The 16,652-nt window shown below is 34.0% G+C and overlaps 1 long non-coding RNA gene and 2 pseudogenes across 1 annotated transcript; 2 read left to right on the top strand and 1 right to left on the bottom strand.

The window, feature by feature from the left end:
- Positions 1 to 4,894: 4,894 nt before the first annotated feature.
- Positions 4,895 to 6,379, top strand: LOC126877582 (glutathione S-transferase-like; annotated as a pseudogene).
- Positions 6,380 to 10,826: 4,447 nt separating this feature from the next.
- On the bottom strand, positions 10,827 to 13,443 carry LOC126877592 (uncharacterized). Its single transcript, XR_007695164.1, has 2 exons — positions 11,637 to 13,443; positions 10,827 to 11,232 (listed from the first exon to the last, which is right to left on the bottom strand). It is a non-coding gene; the product is annotated as an uncharacterized LOC126877592 (long non-coding RNA).
- Positions 13,444 to 14,767: 1,324 nt separating this feature from the next.
- LOC126877586 (glutathione S-transferase-like) lies at positions 14,768 to 16,252 on the top strand (annotated as a pseudogene).
- The last annotated feature ends 400 nt before the right edge of the window (positions 16,253 to 16,652 follow it).

Genomic DNA, 16,652 nt, shown 5'->3' with positions numbered 1-16,652 from the left:
TTGCAACCTAGAGCCTAATATAGCCATAACGAAACAATCGCAAGTATCCAAACCGATAGCAATCGTAGCAATTTGAAGCAAGGTGAGTAACTGATGAGATGACTTTGCATTTGTCTCACCACAGAGACAGACGTTCAAGAATTCATTGTGAAAAGACGAGTACAAACAAGATACGTATGTCTTTCCGTTAAGCGAATGTTACAGTTTGTTTGCAAAAGTCAGTTTTTAGATTATAGAATCGTAGATAGAATTTAGAGGATAGAAACTTTTAGTAGTCACTTTTAGTTTAGTGAAGTCTTATCGACAATAAGCAGACTACGTTATGATACAACGATTCCAACTGAAGATTTCTATCGACATCACGAATTCGATGGCTTCCAAATTTTCTTCTCTGCAATCTCAGACGCTCAACTCGAAAGAATCTTTTAGATGCCCCGACAAACACTCGACTCAGGTTATCTATTATCGTAATCTTCCTACGGGATTTTTTTTAACTGCGTTGCGTTAACGAATAACGGGATAACATCACGTTTCTCTCAACGCCTTTCAACGTTCTACAACTTTTATTCTTTGCAAATCCCTGTCTCTATATGATAAACGCTGGTTATCCGCGGAAGGAGCGAGGACAACGAGGTGTTACTCGATGATCAAAGACAGGAAGATCCTGGTACGCGATAACGTTACTAATTTCCAATTACGATATGTGTGATTACGTAACATCTGCTGTCTGCATAATGCGTTAACGATCCGCGCGTTGATCGCATAAATATAAATCGAAGGGAATGGAATCGCTCGAAACTCATGCAACTATCCGCAGGTGTTTAAAATCGTGTTTTTACACCGCCAACGTAACGTCACGCCAGTCGAATCGAAAAATTATTACTAGACACCGAAGGTGAACAAAAAACGAGGTAAATAGGCTACCGATTGAATAATATCATAACGATCGTATCTCTGGTTTTTGCTCGTCTTTTATATTTGTTTCAAATGTATAAAATATAATCGTATCGATATCGTCCACGATTAAAGCCATCCATCCGCCATCGACGAGGAACGAACGATTATATTTTATCATTTATGCGAATCCTTCTCTTCTCTTCTTTCTCTATTTACGCCCCTCGCCTTGCTTCGTACCGCCGATGATTCACAATTCGATGCACCTGAACAGCTGGAACGTCGCAGATTTTTCCGTACGATAACAAACGTGTTTTTGATGGCCTGCTTTAAACCGTGACGATCGCCATGACGTGCATCAATTGTCGAATGATGTAGTGCGACGATACTCTTACGCAACTTTTTCTTACGCTGTTTTTTCCTCTATTCTTTCTTCCTGTGTGTTATCACATGATCATGAGATACCTGTATAGAAGATGCAAAGAGTCTGTGAAGAATTTACAGATATTTAAGATTATTATAATGATTAAGCAAAAGCTAAGACTCAAAATATTGCTCAAGATGTAATTATGTAATATTTACTCAATTTCTAGAAGACTGTTTATATCTTGTTGTTATTCTTGATATGGAGATAAATATAGTATACTTTATTAAGACCTAGATAAAAGACTTTTTTCTCGTTTCTCTTCTCCTACTTAATCACTAAGAGTTATATAACGTTTATTCGATAATTCTGCTTCTCCTGACCTTTCCACAAATGGTTGTTTATATCTCGACATTCTTGGTACTTTTAATCAAATTTTAATAACAGTACTTTACTCGTCAGAAGTAAATAAAAAAGCTCTAAGTAGAAGCAAGGATTTACTTACCTTTCCTTTCTCGAATCTCAGTTAGCAATGTTGTTCCTCTTGAAAGATTTTCCAAGTTTCCAAGACAATTTCCACGCTGGTAACATTGTATATATTTCAAGTATCGTGAACCACAGGAACTTGTTGAGGCAATATTGAAGAAAGCAAAGAGAATGAAGAAATTGTAGGAACTATGAGAGGCTACTCCTTCTTTCACAACTTATTTTCTCTTCGTTTGGGGGGAAAAACACAAATGAATGTAACGGTTGGTTTCATATACGTTTCAGCTATCTGCTACTATCGCATGGAGGAGGATCCTGAAAAGAAGGAAGCGAGGAAGAATCAACTTTTGAACGAAACAATACCATTTTACTTGACTAAATTCGACCAGATTATTGGCGAAAATGAAGGATATATCATTCCTTCTATCGTAAGATAGTTTATCCAAATTTAATGTTAAAATTTTTAGTCTTTGTGCAAACTGGGCCATGTTGTCCATAAAAAATTATTGAAACTTTGTTGCGACAAGACAGCTTTAATTGTTGAGAGCAGAGTGTATCTTTAAAATTCACTCCTGTTAGTTTATGTACAAATGAATTTGCCAAGATTTTCAGCTTTTAGATAATTATTCATGTATCTTCCTCATCAAGTTTGATAGAAATTATTACTATCGTAATCAAAGCAAAGATTAAGATATGTAAAATCATTTCTCTGGATATGACACTCTTGTTTAATGAGTGATAAATGATACCATTCGAAATATCATATTTATATAATATATAATGATACTTATAAGTGTAATCACTTAAGTACAGATATCTGAATTTTTCTCACTGTCACTGACATAGATACGTATTATCGTTCCTTAGATTACTTGACCAGTTTATTTCTTTCATCACTGTGTTATTATATAATAATAATAAATAATCACATTAAATTAATTTAGTATGATTATGTTGTTTAATAATACGTGTTTCATTGCAAAATATTTAGCGATTGAAGGGCTCATAGGAAACATGAAAGTGAAAGAATACTAGAATCTAGAGTTTACGATTTCAATCTCTTTAACGAGATATTTATCATATTACACAATTCCTGTAAATGTATTTGTAATTATATCGCCGAAGAATTGTATTTAATTAAGCTATGAAGTTGTGGAATCGTGAGAAGGATTATTTTTATAGAACTGTCTAATTTCCATTCGACATTGATTCAGGATACACATTACTCTTTTTTACATAATACCAGTTTTGTCATTTTTAATTAACAAACACCTCCAAAGGTTGAAGTTTCTAAAATTATCTTCTTTCGAACGGTCAATATCCTTCCACCGGGTAGGACACACCCACAGATCAGTCACTTATTCATCTCGTACATACGCACCAGCGTAACTGCCTTCGTTATAAGTTGTTGGAATAAACGGTGAAATATAACTTACTATACTGTGTCATATTCATTTAACCACCTCTTATCTTAACCGAAACAGGGGAACCACTACTTCGCGGCGTCGATTCACCGAATCGTAGCGAGAATTTACGCCTCTCGCTACTGCGACTGCGTCTCTCCGCGAACGGTCGTAACACATTGATCGACAGAAGTACTAAACTCTAATAACATAAATTTATATATTTTCTATTTCCCAGCCACCAGTTTTATAGATTTTTCTATCTTCTGTACTACTTTTATCCCTTTTATTTTTTCTTACATGAGATTATTGTAAATTTAATATCATTTGTTCGCAATATTTGTTATTTATCTTTCCTTGAATTTGAAATTTCGCGCTTCAATGTTGTGTGTTGTTCGACGTTTTATCGAACGATGTTTATCGAACTAGTTCATGAATACATACATAATCATTAAAGAATCTATAAACCTTACTAGTTTGTTTTTACTAAGTTTTGTTACAGAAAACATGTTCTCATAAATTTTCAACTTTAATTTATGGAAATTTATTAACCTTAAACTATAAAATCATTCAATGAGTCTTTCCGGATGTTTTTATGTAGTCATAATTTCACATATCAGCACAGCTCCACCAATAGGATAAGAGTTACGTGGAAGCAACAGGGGGGAAGAAGAACATATATTGATCTAAAGGTTATTTTTGTCTCATTCAAGTTTCTGTTAACCGGCTTGGAAATTTCCTGTGCTTGTTTCGACTTTGAAGTCTTAAAAAAAAAATTGTAAGTAAATAGTATATATATAGTATATATATCCTGAGTCAAAGTTTCTCTTTATAAATAATAAACCGTTTGAAAACTATATTTTGTATGTTTTTTCCTTATTCATAATTAAATAATAAATATGAAATACTTCTACAGAAAGCCGACATCCTTCAATTAACCGAACAGCAGATGATTTAAAAATTAGTAGTTGAAAGAAATAAATGTTATTACATGTTCATAATTGATCGATAAATTTAAGTATACAATTAGAAAATGTTTCTTCTGTATTGATAACTAAATAATACAGATAAGATACAAGATACTTGTACGAAAAGTCGGCGCGTCGTTCAATTAACGGAACAGCAGAGGATTTGAAAATTAGTAGTTGAAAGAAATAAATGTTATCATATGTTTATAATTGATCGATAAATTTAAGTATGCAATTAGAAAATGTTTCTTAAGTTTGGAAGAATATATAATCATGCTGAATGTTTTGTAGTTACGAAAGTTGTATACAAACATACATTGTACATACGACTAGTAATGGTACTAAATTACTGTTAGAGGGTCTTGGGTGTATAGAACCATATGGTTAAATTAATACTAGAGATAACGAATCGTGCGAATGTAATTAATATTTTGAAATGCGTTGTTTGCATTAATTGATAGTTTTCTTATAAACTTTTTTATAAACAATTTCATTGCTATAGAAAGAAAAAATAAATGCCGGTAATATGTCTATCCTACTTAAATAGAAAGTGCAATATTTTGTTATAATATTTGGCGCAAGTTTATACATTATTACATCCAAAAATAATATTCTTTTTATATCTAAGCTATATTAAAATATAAAGATACAAATAGCTATGCGAGTAGTTAGTAGTTGATGCTTTTTACTTAAATTGTCTTATACTTCATAATTTGTAATAATATAATTCTTGTCATCAATGATTCTTTGTTTTTACTTTGTATATATTATACTTCCAGGAAGATGCCGCTCTATAAATTGACTTACTTCCCAGTTACGGCATTGGCAGAACCAATCCGTTCTTCTTCAGCTATGCTAGTATTCCATTTGAAGATGAACGTATCAAAAAGGACGTCTGGCCAGAAATAAAGCCCTGTAAGCTTAAAATTTAAAGAAATTCTGTTTCTTAAATCTCATCTTTCCTAATTTAACTAAAGTAGCTAAATAAAGTAGAACACAATTATGCAGAGTATAACAGATATTATTGTTTACTCTCCATTGCTCTATAAGATATGTGGGAGAACAATAGGTATTGTTAAGGAGACAATGCCCTTTGTTTGCTGATAAATTATCAATAAATTAAATTATATCTTTCCAAAACAGATAACAGGAAGCTAGATATTTAAGAAGCATCATAATCTGTTTGTTCGATAGAATCTTTGATTCTATTAGTTGTATGTTTTTAGTGACTCCTTATGGCCAGCTTCCTATGCTCGTAGCTGATAGAAGGAAGGTTGCTCAGTCTACAGCTATTTGCCGTTACTTAGCCAAACAATATGACTTAGCTGGAAAGACTGACTGGGCAGATCTTCATATTGATGCCACTGTTGATACTATTCATGATATTCGTCATAGTGAGTATCCAGTGCTGTTTTGCATAAATCTTATGAGAATCTTGATAACAGATAGTACATATCTGTTCAGGTATTTATTAGTTGAAATCCGATTTAATATATGATTTAATCGAACGATACACGTATGTCAACAATACAAGACAAAGGATTAAAAAGGATTGTAATTCTATCTTCAGTATCATTTAAATTTCGCACAACACTGTATTCAAATTAGTATAACATTAGCGAATAGTATTTAACTGAAAACAAATTTTCAGAAATTGCCGCCTTCCACTATGAGGAGGACGAGAAGGTCAAAGCTGCAAAACGCAAGGCTGCTGAAGAGACGCTGCTGTTCATTTTAGAACGTTTGGACCAGCAAGTGAAGGAAAATGACGGCTACTTCTACGATGGTACTCTCTCTTGGGCTGATTTAACATTCGTTGCTCTGCTCGATTATTTGAACTTTATGTACAAGTCTGATCTGATCGAGAATTACGAGAATCTGAAGCTGCTGGAGAAAAAGGTCCTCCTTCTGCCCAAGATCAAAAACTGGATTGAGAGACGCCCAGTTAGCGAATTCTAAACTTCACGATTGCTTATGGTTTTATAAGCGTTTAAAGATTGCGGTCTTAGTGTGTTGAGAGAATGAAGAACGAATCGTGTTGATGGAAGTTTGTACGGAATATACTGATTGCTTTTAACATTCATTAGTTCCAGTTATTACCGATATTTTTGTCATTTAGTTAGGGTTTTCCCTTTAGATTACGTTGTGATAGAGAACTATTATTTGTGTATTCCTACAGAAACATACGAACTATATAAACTGTTGACACGATGTTGTGCTTTTGTATTATAGAGATAATAATAAAACCATCAAACAATCATTAATTATGTTTTTTATTATATTCATTAAGAATTGAAGATTACCTCCTTGGTGATCTTGATAATATCGTATTTTACAAATGTTGAACAAAAAAAAATGTATGATTATTTTATTCAATACATTATGAGGGTTGCTTTAAAAAAAATACGAGTTACATATTTCTTTGAAAAAAGCATGATTTTTATCGATACAATAATGTTCTTCTGTTATCGCTTTAAAGTTGAGTACTTCGTTGATTACACGAGAGAACTCGCCTACAGCAAACAAGATACGACCGTGTGTAAAGTAATTAATCTGTTTGCTCGTTGCTAGCTACACATAAGGCTTGCGTAAAAAAAGATATGCATTTCAGTTCAGGCGGAGAATTATGTAGGAAGTCATTTTGTCGATCAATAACTTAGTTAATAAAAGATCAAATTTTCATGTACATAAATGTAAGTAACGTTCAAGTATTAATCATTACATACAATTTTTGTATAATTCGATATCTTGGTCACTTACATCTTACAAATGATATATAGATAATATTTATGAGATACATTGGAGTTATCTTTTAGTTAACGCCATTTTTTCTTGTTTTCTCTGTACTTTTACTATTCTTCCAAAAATATCAAAGGATCGATGACTTCAAATTAAACTAGAATTGCTTCGGTATATTGTCAATCAATGGCTATTTGTATTCACATCTATATCAAAGGAAAACCGATTGCAAAATTAATTACCCTTGCAACTCCGCAATCTGAAACTATGTGTGATCGACCTTGAAGATGACAAATCTCAATGTTTGAAGTAGTACAAAAAGATGATAATTTAATTTCGCTTTATCAAACTGTACAAAATTTGTATACACATACAGAAAAAAAACGGAGTTCAAACATTAATCAACATGAATTATCGGTTATTATTGCTGAGTAATTATTAGGATTAGAGTTTTGGAGTATCGATCGTATCGAGTTTTAACTATCGGTTTCCGCAATTTATTGTTTTTCTAAATTATGTCTAAATGGTATCAGTTTTTGAATATTTTATAGTTTACACTCCAACATACTGACGTAAGCTATCGAAAATAATTGTAAATTATGCAATATCATTTTTTTTATATTTCATAATCTAAATTTTAATCTATTTTTTGTATTTAACATCCCTTTTTTATTGTTCTTGTACGTTCTTCAAAAAATCTTAATTTTTTTTTTGGATAAAATCTTGTGTGAATTTACAAAAAATACGATTCTGCGTTTAATTTTTTTCCCTTATTGTCTTTACATATTTGGAGTTTAAACGCGTTATAAGTACGTTTTTTTTTTTAACATGATTACGTAGAATTCTTATTCTGAATAAATTATTTGTTTCCGCTTCATAACTGTTTCTAAATTACAGTGCATTTAATCTTGAAATGCACAGTAACATTTTATACTTTTTACGTTCTAAGGAATTTTCAGGATCGGTTAAAAATTAAATTACAGTAATGGTAATACTCAATATTAATGTCAGACGTGGATACTTCACTGTTTTGTATAATAATTTGTTATCTTGGCATCGATCAAGGTATTTAATATACAAAGCGTACAGATTAATAAGAATTTTAATTAATCCTTCTTCTATAGTATTCACCGTTCTTTTCGAGCTCGTACCATTTCAAATAGACTTTCGAATAGATTTCAAAGATTTGTCTGTTCAAATAAAACGCGATCTTTTTTATTTCCCTATCAGTCGTCCCGTTACTGTTCCGTAGTTTCCAACAGATTGCAGATTCGTTTAAAAAACATTTGTAACGAAAAACAAACCCACTCGCAGAAATGTTATTCAATATCGCATTTATAACTTTCATAGACATCCTCCTCTCATTGCTATCATTGTAAACAGATTGAAACTTCGTTTGCAAACACTCGCGATTAAAAAAAAAAGAAAAAAAGAAGAATTAATCTTAAACAATTTTATCTCGTGTTCCATTTATAATTTTCATAATTGTCTTCCCGACGTTGTATCATTTTAAATGGCTTTTTTCTATCCATCTATGTTGCAGCGAGATCAACGGTCCTAATTACTAAATTGCACGATGTGTTCATACAAATTCACTTTTTATGAACGCGATGAAACGAAATGAAACCTAAGTAGAGATTTGTTTTCTCATCAAGTATAACGAGTTTTATACTTTGGATAGATTGCCTCGTTGTGAGAAGGTCTTAATCGTTTATAATTGCGATTAAGTAATTGCAATAAGTCATATTTTTAAGAAACGTTCTCACATGCTGTCACACACTCTAATTAGAAAAGGATCATGAAACATTCGGTTTATGATATTATTTGTTTGTAAATCTTCCTGCTTCCGGAAACTTTTTTAAATATGAAAATATTTATATACAAAATTAAATATTTTTTTCAATATCAACACTTCTTGCGTTTATGTTGTCCTAGTCAGAATTATATTATTTCGTGTATCCTGTTGCTCTTTATATGATAGTCCTCCCGTTGGCCGCGGATTCGTTATCAAGCCTGAGGCCCTCGTCACTAGTGTCACTATCGACAATAAAGGTACCCCACCCGCGACCGGACGATGGAGAACTCCAACACGGAATCGCAATCTCCCGCGAGCCCTGCCCGGGAGGGCGCCTCGAGCTCGGACTCGGAATGTGACTCGAGCTCGGCCTGTTCATGAGGGACCACCCCCTGAAAAACAGCGCACTGTATTCTGCCCTAAACCGTGCCCTAGAGGGTCTGGCAGCGTATTGGCTTACGCAGATAATGGACGGCGACGAGCTCACCTGGCCAGATTTTAAGGAACAATTCGCCGCGCACTTCGGTGGCTAAGAAGTAGCAGCCGCGTCGCTAATCAAGGTAGCCGAGGAACTACCGCGGGACGGCGAAACACCAGGAGCGTACGGAAATCGTATCATCACCCTCCTGGGGTCGAAGTGGCGAAATTCAACCAGGGAAGAGGTACTCGCCGCCACCGCCCTCCATCTGCTGGGCTCGCGCGATGAACAAACGTTTTAAACGACTAGCGCTCACGAGTGACATCACGTCGGTGAAACAATTCCAAAGAGAAATGAAGCCCTTCCTATACACGGAGTGGCCAACGCCCCCGCCGTGGAGGTCATTAGCGAGCTCCGGAAACAAACGAGGCAGGTCACCCGCCCCCTGGACCAGGTGTGGCCACTGCGGTATTTACGGACATCCGACATTCGAATGCCGCAAGAGGGCGAAGTGGGAACCGAAGAAGGACCCTCGACGCCCGGAGGAAAGCCGACCGGCTGCACCACCAAAAGCGTTGTGCTTTCACTGCCACATGCCGGGACACATCGCGTCTCGCTGTCCATCGCGGCGAGAAGAAAAACATTGCCCCGAGGACGAGCGCCGGGTCGATGCCTGCGTGGTGGAAGCCCCGACGGGTAGACTAAGCCAGCAGGCCACACACGAGGACGTGTAAGTGTCAGGATGGCCGAGTCGGAGACGAAAGGACGCCGGGGCCCCTCTGGAACTTCAGGACAACACCCTAACCTTGCAACCTAGAGCCTAATATAGCCATAACGAAACAATCGCAAGTATCCAAACCGATAGCAATCGTAGCAATTTGAAGCAAGGTGAGTAACTGATGAGATGACTTTGCATTTGTCTCACCACAGAGACAGACGTTCAAGAATTCATTGTGAAAAGACGAGTACAAACAAGATACGTATGTCTTTCCGTTAAGCGAATGTTACAGTTTGTTTGCAAAAGTCAGTTTTTAGATTATAGAATCGTAGATAGAATTTAGAGGATAGAAACTTTTAGTAGTCACTTTTAGTTTAGTAAAGTCTTATCGACAATAAGCAGACTACGTTATGATACAACGATTCCAACTGAAGATTTCTATCGACATCACGAATTCGATGGCTTCCAAATTTTCTTCTCTGCAATCTCAGACGCTCAACTCGAAAGAATCTTTTAGATGCCCCGACAAACACTCGACTCAGGTTATCTATTATCGTAATCTTCCTACGGGATTTTTTTTAACTGCGTTGCGTTAACGAATAACGGGATAACATCACGTTTCTCTCAACGCCTTTCAACGTTCTACAACTTTTATTCTTTGCAAATCCCTGTCTCTATATGATAAACGCTGGTTATCCGCGGAAGGAGCGAGGACAACGAGGTGTTACTCGATGATCAAAGACAGGAAGATCCTGGTACGCGATAACGTTACTAATTTCCAATTACGATATGTGTGATTACGTAACATCTGCTGTCTGCATAATGCGTTAACGATCCGCGCGTTGATCGCATAAATATAAATCGAAGGGAATGGAATCGCTCGAAACTCATGCAACTATCCGCAGGTGTTTAAAATCGTGTTTTTACACCGCCAACGTAACGTCACGCCAGTCGAATCGAAAAATTATTACTAGACACCGAAGGTGAACAAAAAACGAGGTAAATAGGCTACCGATTGAATAATATCATAACGATCGTATCTCTGGTTTTTGCTCGTCTTTTATATTTGTTTCAAATGTATAAAATATAATCGTATCGATATCGTCCACGATTAAAGCCATCCATCCGCCATCGACGAGGAACGAACGATTATATTTTATCATTTATGCGAATCCTTCTCTTCTCTTCTTTCTCTATTTACGCCCCTCGCCTTGCTTCGTACCGCCGATGATTCACAATTCGATGCACCTGAACAGCTGGAACGTCGCAGATTTTTCCGTACGATAACAAACGTGTTTTTGATGGCCTGCTTTAAACCGTGACGATCGCCATGACGTGCATCAATTGTCGAATGATGTAGTGCGACGATACTCTTACGCAACTTTTTCTTACGCTGTTTTTTCCTCTATTCTTTCTTCCTGTGTGTTATCACATGATCATGAGATACCTGTATAGAAGATGCAAAGAGTCTGTGAAGAATTTACAGATATTTAAGATTATTATAATGATTAAGCAAAAGCTAAGACTCAAAATATTGCTCAAGATGTAATTATGTAATATTTACTCAATTTCTAGAAGACTGTTTATATCTTGTTGTTATTCTTGATATGGAGATAAATATAGTATACTTTATTAAGACCTAGATAAAAGACTTTTTTCTCGTTTCTCTTCTCCTACTTAATCACTAAGAGTTATATAACGTTTATTCGATAATTCTGCTTCTCCTGACCTTTCCACAAATGGTTGTTTATATCTCGACATTCTTGGTACTTTTAATCAAATTTTAATAACAGTACTTTACTCGTCAGAAGTAAATAAAAAAGCTCTAAGTAGAAGCAAGGATTTACTTACCTTTCCTTTCTCGAATCTCAGTTAGCAATGTTGTTCCTCTTGAAAGATTTTCCAAGTTTCCAAGACAATTTCCACGCTGGTAACATTGTATATATTTCAAGTATCGTGAACCACAGGAACTTGTTGAGGCAATATTGAAGAAAGCAAAGAGAATGAAGAAATTGTAGGAACTATGAGAGGCTACTCCTTCTTTCACAACTTATTTTCTCTTCGTTTGGGGGGAAAAACACAAATGAATGTAACGGTTGGTTTCATATACGTTTCAGCTATCTGCTACTATCGCATGGAGGAGGATCCTGAAAAGAAGGAAGCGAGGAAGAATCAACTTTTGAACGAAACAATACCATTTTACTTGACTAAATTCGACCAGATTATTGGCGAAAATGAAGGATATATCATTCCTTCTATCGTAAGATAGTTTATCCAAATTTAATGTTAAAATTTTTAGTCTTTGTGCAAACTGGGCCATGTTGTCCATAAAAAATTATTGAAACTTTGTTGCGACAAGACAGCTTTAATTGTTGAGAGCAGAGTGTATCTTTAAAATTCACTCCTGTTAGTTTATGTACAAATGAATTTGCCAAGATTTTCAGCTTTTAGATAATTATTCATGTATCTTCCTCATCAAGTTTGATAGAAATTATTACTATCGTAATCAAAGCAAAGATTAAGATATGTAAAATCATTTCTCTGGATATGACACTCTTGTTTAATGAGTGATAAATGATACCATTCGAAATATCATATTTATATAATATATAATGATACTTATAAGTGTAATCACTTAAGTACAGATATCTGAATTTTTCTCACTGTCACTGACATAGATACGTATTATCGTTCCTTAGATTACTTGACCAGTTTATTTCTTTCATCACTGTGTTATTATATAATAATAATAAATAATCACATTAAATTAATTTAGTATGATTATGTTGTTTAATAATACGTGTTTCATTGCAAAATATTTAGCGATTGAAGGGCTCATAGGAAACATGAAAGTGAAAGAATACTAGAATCTAGAGTTTACGATTTCAATCTCTTTAACGAGATATTTATCATATTACACAATTCCTGTAAATGTATTTGTAATTATATCGCCGAAGAATTGTATTTAATTAAGCTATGAAGTTGTGGAATCGTGAGAAGGATTATTTTTATAGAACTGTCTAATTTCCATTCGACATTGATTCAGGATACACATTACTCTTTTTTACATAATACCAGTTTTGTCATTTTTAATTAACAAACACCTCCAAAGGTTGAAGTTTCTAAAATTATCTTCTTTCGAACGGTCAATATCCTTCCACCGGGTAGGACACACCCACAGATCAGTCACTTATTCATCTCGTACATACGCACCAGCGTAACTGCCTTCGTTATAAGTTGTTGGAATAAACGGTGAAATATAACTTACTATACTGTGTCATATTCATTTAACCACCTCTTATCTTAACCGAAACAGGGGAACCACTACTTCGCGGCGTCGATTCACCGAATCGTAGCGAGAATTTACGCCTCTCGCTACTGCGACTGCGTCTCTCCGCGAACGGTCGTAACACATTGATCGACAGAAGTACTAAACTCTAATAACATAAATTTATATATTTTCTATTTCCCAGCCACCAGTTTTATAGATTTTTCTATCTTCTGTACTACTTTTATCCCTTTTATTTTTTCTTACATGAGATTATTGTAAATTTAATATCATTTGTTCGCAATATTTGTTATTTATCTTTCCTTGAATTTGAAATTTCGCGCTTCAATGTTGTGTGTTGTTCGACGTTTTATCGAACGATGTTTATCGAACTAGTTCATGAATACATACATAATCATTAAAGAATCTATAAACCTTACTAGTTTGTTTTTACTAAGTTTTGTTACAGAAAACATGTTCTCATAAATTTTCAACTTTAATTTATGGAAATTTATTAACCTTAAACTATAAAATCATTCAATGAGTCTTTCCGGATGTTTTTATGTAGTCATAATTTCACATATCAGCACAGCTCCACCAATAGGATAAGAGTTACGTGGAAGCAACAGGGGGGAAGAAGAACATATATTGATCTAAAGGTTATTTTTGTCTCATTCAAGTTTCTGTTAACCGGCTTGGAAATTTCCTGTGCTTGTTTCGACTTTGAAGTCTTAAAAAAAAAATTGTAAGTAAATAGTATATATATAGTATATATATCCTGAGTCAAAGTTTCTCTTTATAAATAATAAACCGTTTGAAAACTATATTTTGTATGTTTTTTCCTTATTCATAATTAAATAATAAATATGAAATACTTCTACAGAAAGCCGACATCCTTCAATTAACCGAACAGCAGATGATTTAAAAATTAGTAGTTGAAAGAAATAAATGTTATTACATGTTCATAATTGATCGATAAATTTAAGTATACAATTAGAAAATGTTTCTTCTGTATTGATAACTAAATAATACAGATAAGATACAAGATACTTGTACGAAAAGTCGGCGCGTCGTTCAATTAACGGAACAGCAGAGGATTTGAAAATTAGTAGTTGAAAGAAATAAATGTTATCATATGTTTATAATTGATCGATAAATTTAAGTATGCAATTAGAAAATGTTTCTTAAGTTTGGAAGAATATATAATCATGCTGAATGTTTTGTAGTTACGAAAGTTGTATACAAACATACATTGTACATACGACTAGTAATGGTACTAAATTACTGTTAGAGGGTCTTGGGTGTATAGAACCATATGGTTAAATTAATACTAGAGATAACGAATCGTGCGAATGTAATTAATATTTTGAAATGCGTTGTTTGCATTAATTGATAGTTTTCTTATAAACTTTTTTATAAACAATTTCATTGCTATAGAAAGAAAAAATAAATGCCGGTAATATGTCTATCCTACTTAAATAGAAAGTGCAATATTTTGTTATAATATTTGGCGCAAGTTTATACATTATTACATCCAAAAATAATATTCTTTTTATATCTAAGCTATATTAAAATATAAAGATACAAATAGCTATGCGAGTAGTTAGTAGTTGATGCTTTTTACTTAAATTGTCTTATACTTCATAATTTGTAATAATATAATTCTTGTCATCAATGATTCTTTGTTTTTACTTTGTATATATTATACTTCCAGGAAGATGCCGCTCTATAAATTGACTTACTTCCCAGTTACGGCATTGGCAGAACCAATCCGTTCTTCTTCAGCTATGCTAGTATTCCATTTGAAGATGAACGTATCAAAAAGGACGTCTGGCCAGAAATAAAGCCCTGTAAGCTTAAAATTTAAAGAAATTCTGTTTCTTAAATCTCATCTTTCCTAATTTAACTAAAGTAGCTAAATAAAGTAGAACACAATTATGCAGAGTATAACAGATATTATTGTTTACTCTCCATTGCTCTATAAGATATGTGGGAGAACAATAGGTATTGTTAAGGAGACAATGCCCTTTGTTTGCTGATAAATTATCAATAAATTAAATTATATCTTTCCAAAACAGATAACAGGAAGCTAGATATTTAAGAAGCATCATAATCTGTTTGTTCGATAGAATCTTTGATTCTATTAGTTGTATGTTTTTAGTGACTCCTTATGGCCAGCTTCCTATGCTCGTAGCTGATAGAAGGAAGGTTGCTCAGTCTACAGCTATTTGCCGTTACTTAGCCAAACAATATGACTTAGCTGGAAAGACTGACTGGGCAGATCTTCATATTGATGCCACTGTTGATACTATTCATGATATTCGTCATAGTGAGTATCCAGTGCTGTTTTGCATAAATCTTATGAGAATCTTGATAACAGATAGTACATATCTGTTCAGGTATTTATTAGTTGAAATCCGATTTAATATATGATTTAATCGAACGATACACGTATGTCAACAATACAAGACAAAGGATTAAAAAGGATTGTAATTCTATCTTCAGTATCATTTAAATTTCGCACAACACTGTATTCAAATTAGTATAACATTAGCGAATAGTATTTAACTGAAAACAAATTTTCAGAAATTGCCGCCTTCCACTATGAGGAGGACGAGAAGGTCAAAGCTGCAAAACGCAAGGCTGCTGAAGAGACGCTGCTGTTCATTTTAGAACGTTTGGACCAGCAAGTGAAGGAAAATGACGGCTACTTCTACGATGGTACTCTCTCTTGGGCTGATTTAACATTCGTTGCTCTGCTCGATTATTTGAACTTTATGTACAAGTCTGATCTGATCGAGAATTACGAGAATCTGAAGCTGCTGGAGAAAAAGGTCCTCCTTCTGCCCAAGATCAAAAACTGGATTGAGAGACGCCCAGTTAGCGAATTCTAAACTTCACGATTGCTTATGGTTTTATAAGCGTTTAAAGATTGCGGTCTTAGTGTGTTGAGAGAATGAAGAACGAATCGTGTTGATGGAAGTTTGTACGGAATATACTGATTGCTTTTAACATTCATTAGTTCCAGTTATTACCGATATTTTTGTCATTTAGTTAGGGTTTTCCCTTTAGATTACGTTGTGATAGAGAACTATTATTTGTGTATTCCTACAGAAACATACGAACTATATAAACTGTTGACACGATGTTGTGCTTTTGTATTATAGAGATAATAATAAAACCATCAAACAATCATTAATTATGTTTTTTATTATATTCATTAAGAATTGAAGATTACCTCCTTGGTGATCTTGATAATATCGTATTTTACAAATGTTGAACAAAAAAAAATGTATGATTATTTTATTCAATACATTATGAGGGTTGCTTTAAAAAAAATACGAGTTACATATTTCTTTGAAAAAAGCATGATTTTTATCGATACAATAATGTTCTTCTGTTATCGCTTTAAAGTTGAGTACTTCGTTGATTACACGAGAGAACTCGCCTACAGCAAACAAGATACGACCGTGTGTAAAGTAATTAATCTGTTTGCTCGTTGCTAGCTACACATAAGGCTTGCGTAAAAAAAGATATGCATTTCAGTTCAGGCGGAGAATTATGTAGGAAGTCATTTTGTCGATCAATAACTTAGTTAA

Source organism: Bombus huntii, unplaced genomic scaffold, assembly GCF_024542735.1.
Source record: "Bombus huntii isolate Logan2020A unplaced genomic scaffold, iyBomHunt1.1 ctg00000194.1, whole genome shotgun sequence".
NCBI lineage: Eukaryota > Metazoa > Arthropoda > Insecta > Hymenoptera > Apidae > Bombus > Bombus huntii.
This window is presented reverse-complemented; position numbering and strand designations above follow the sequence as displayed.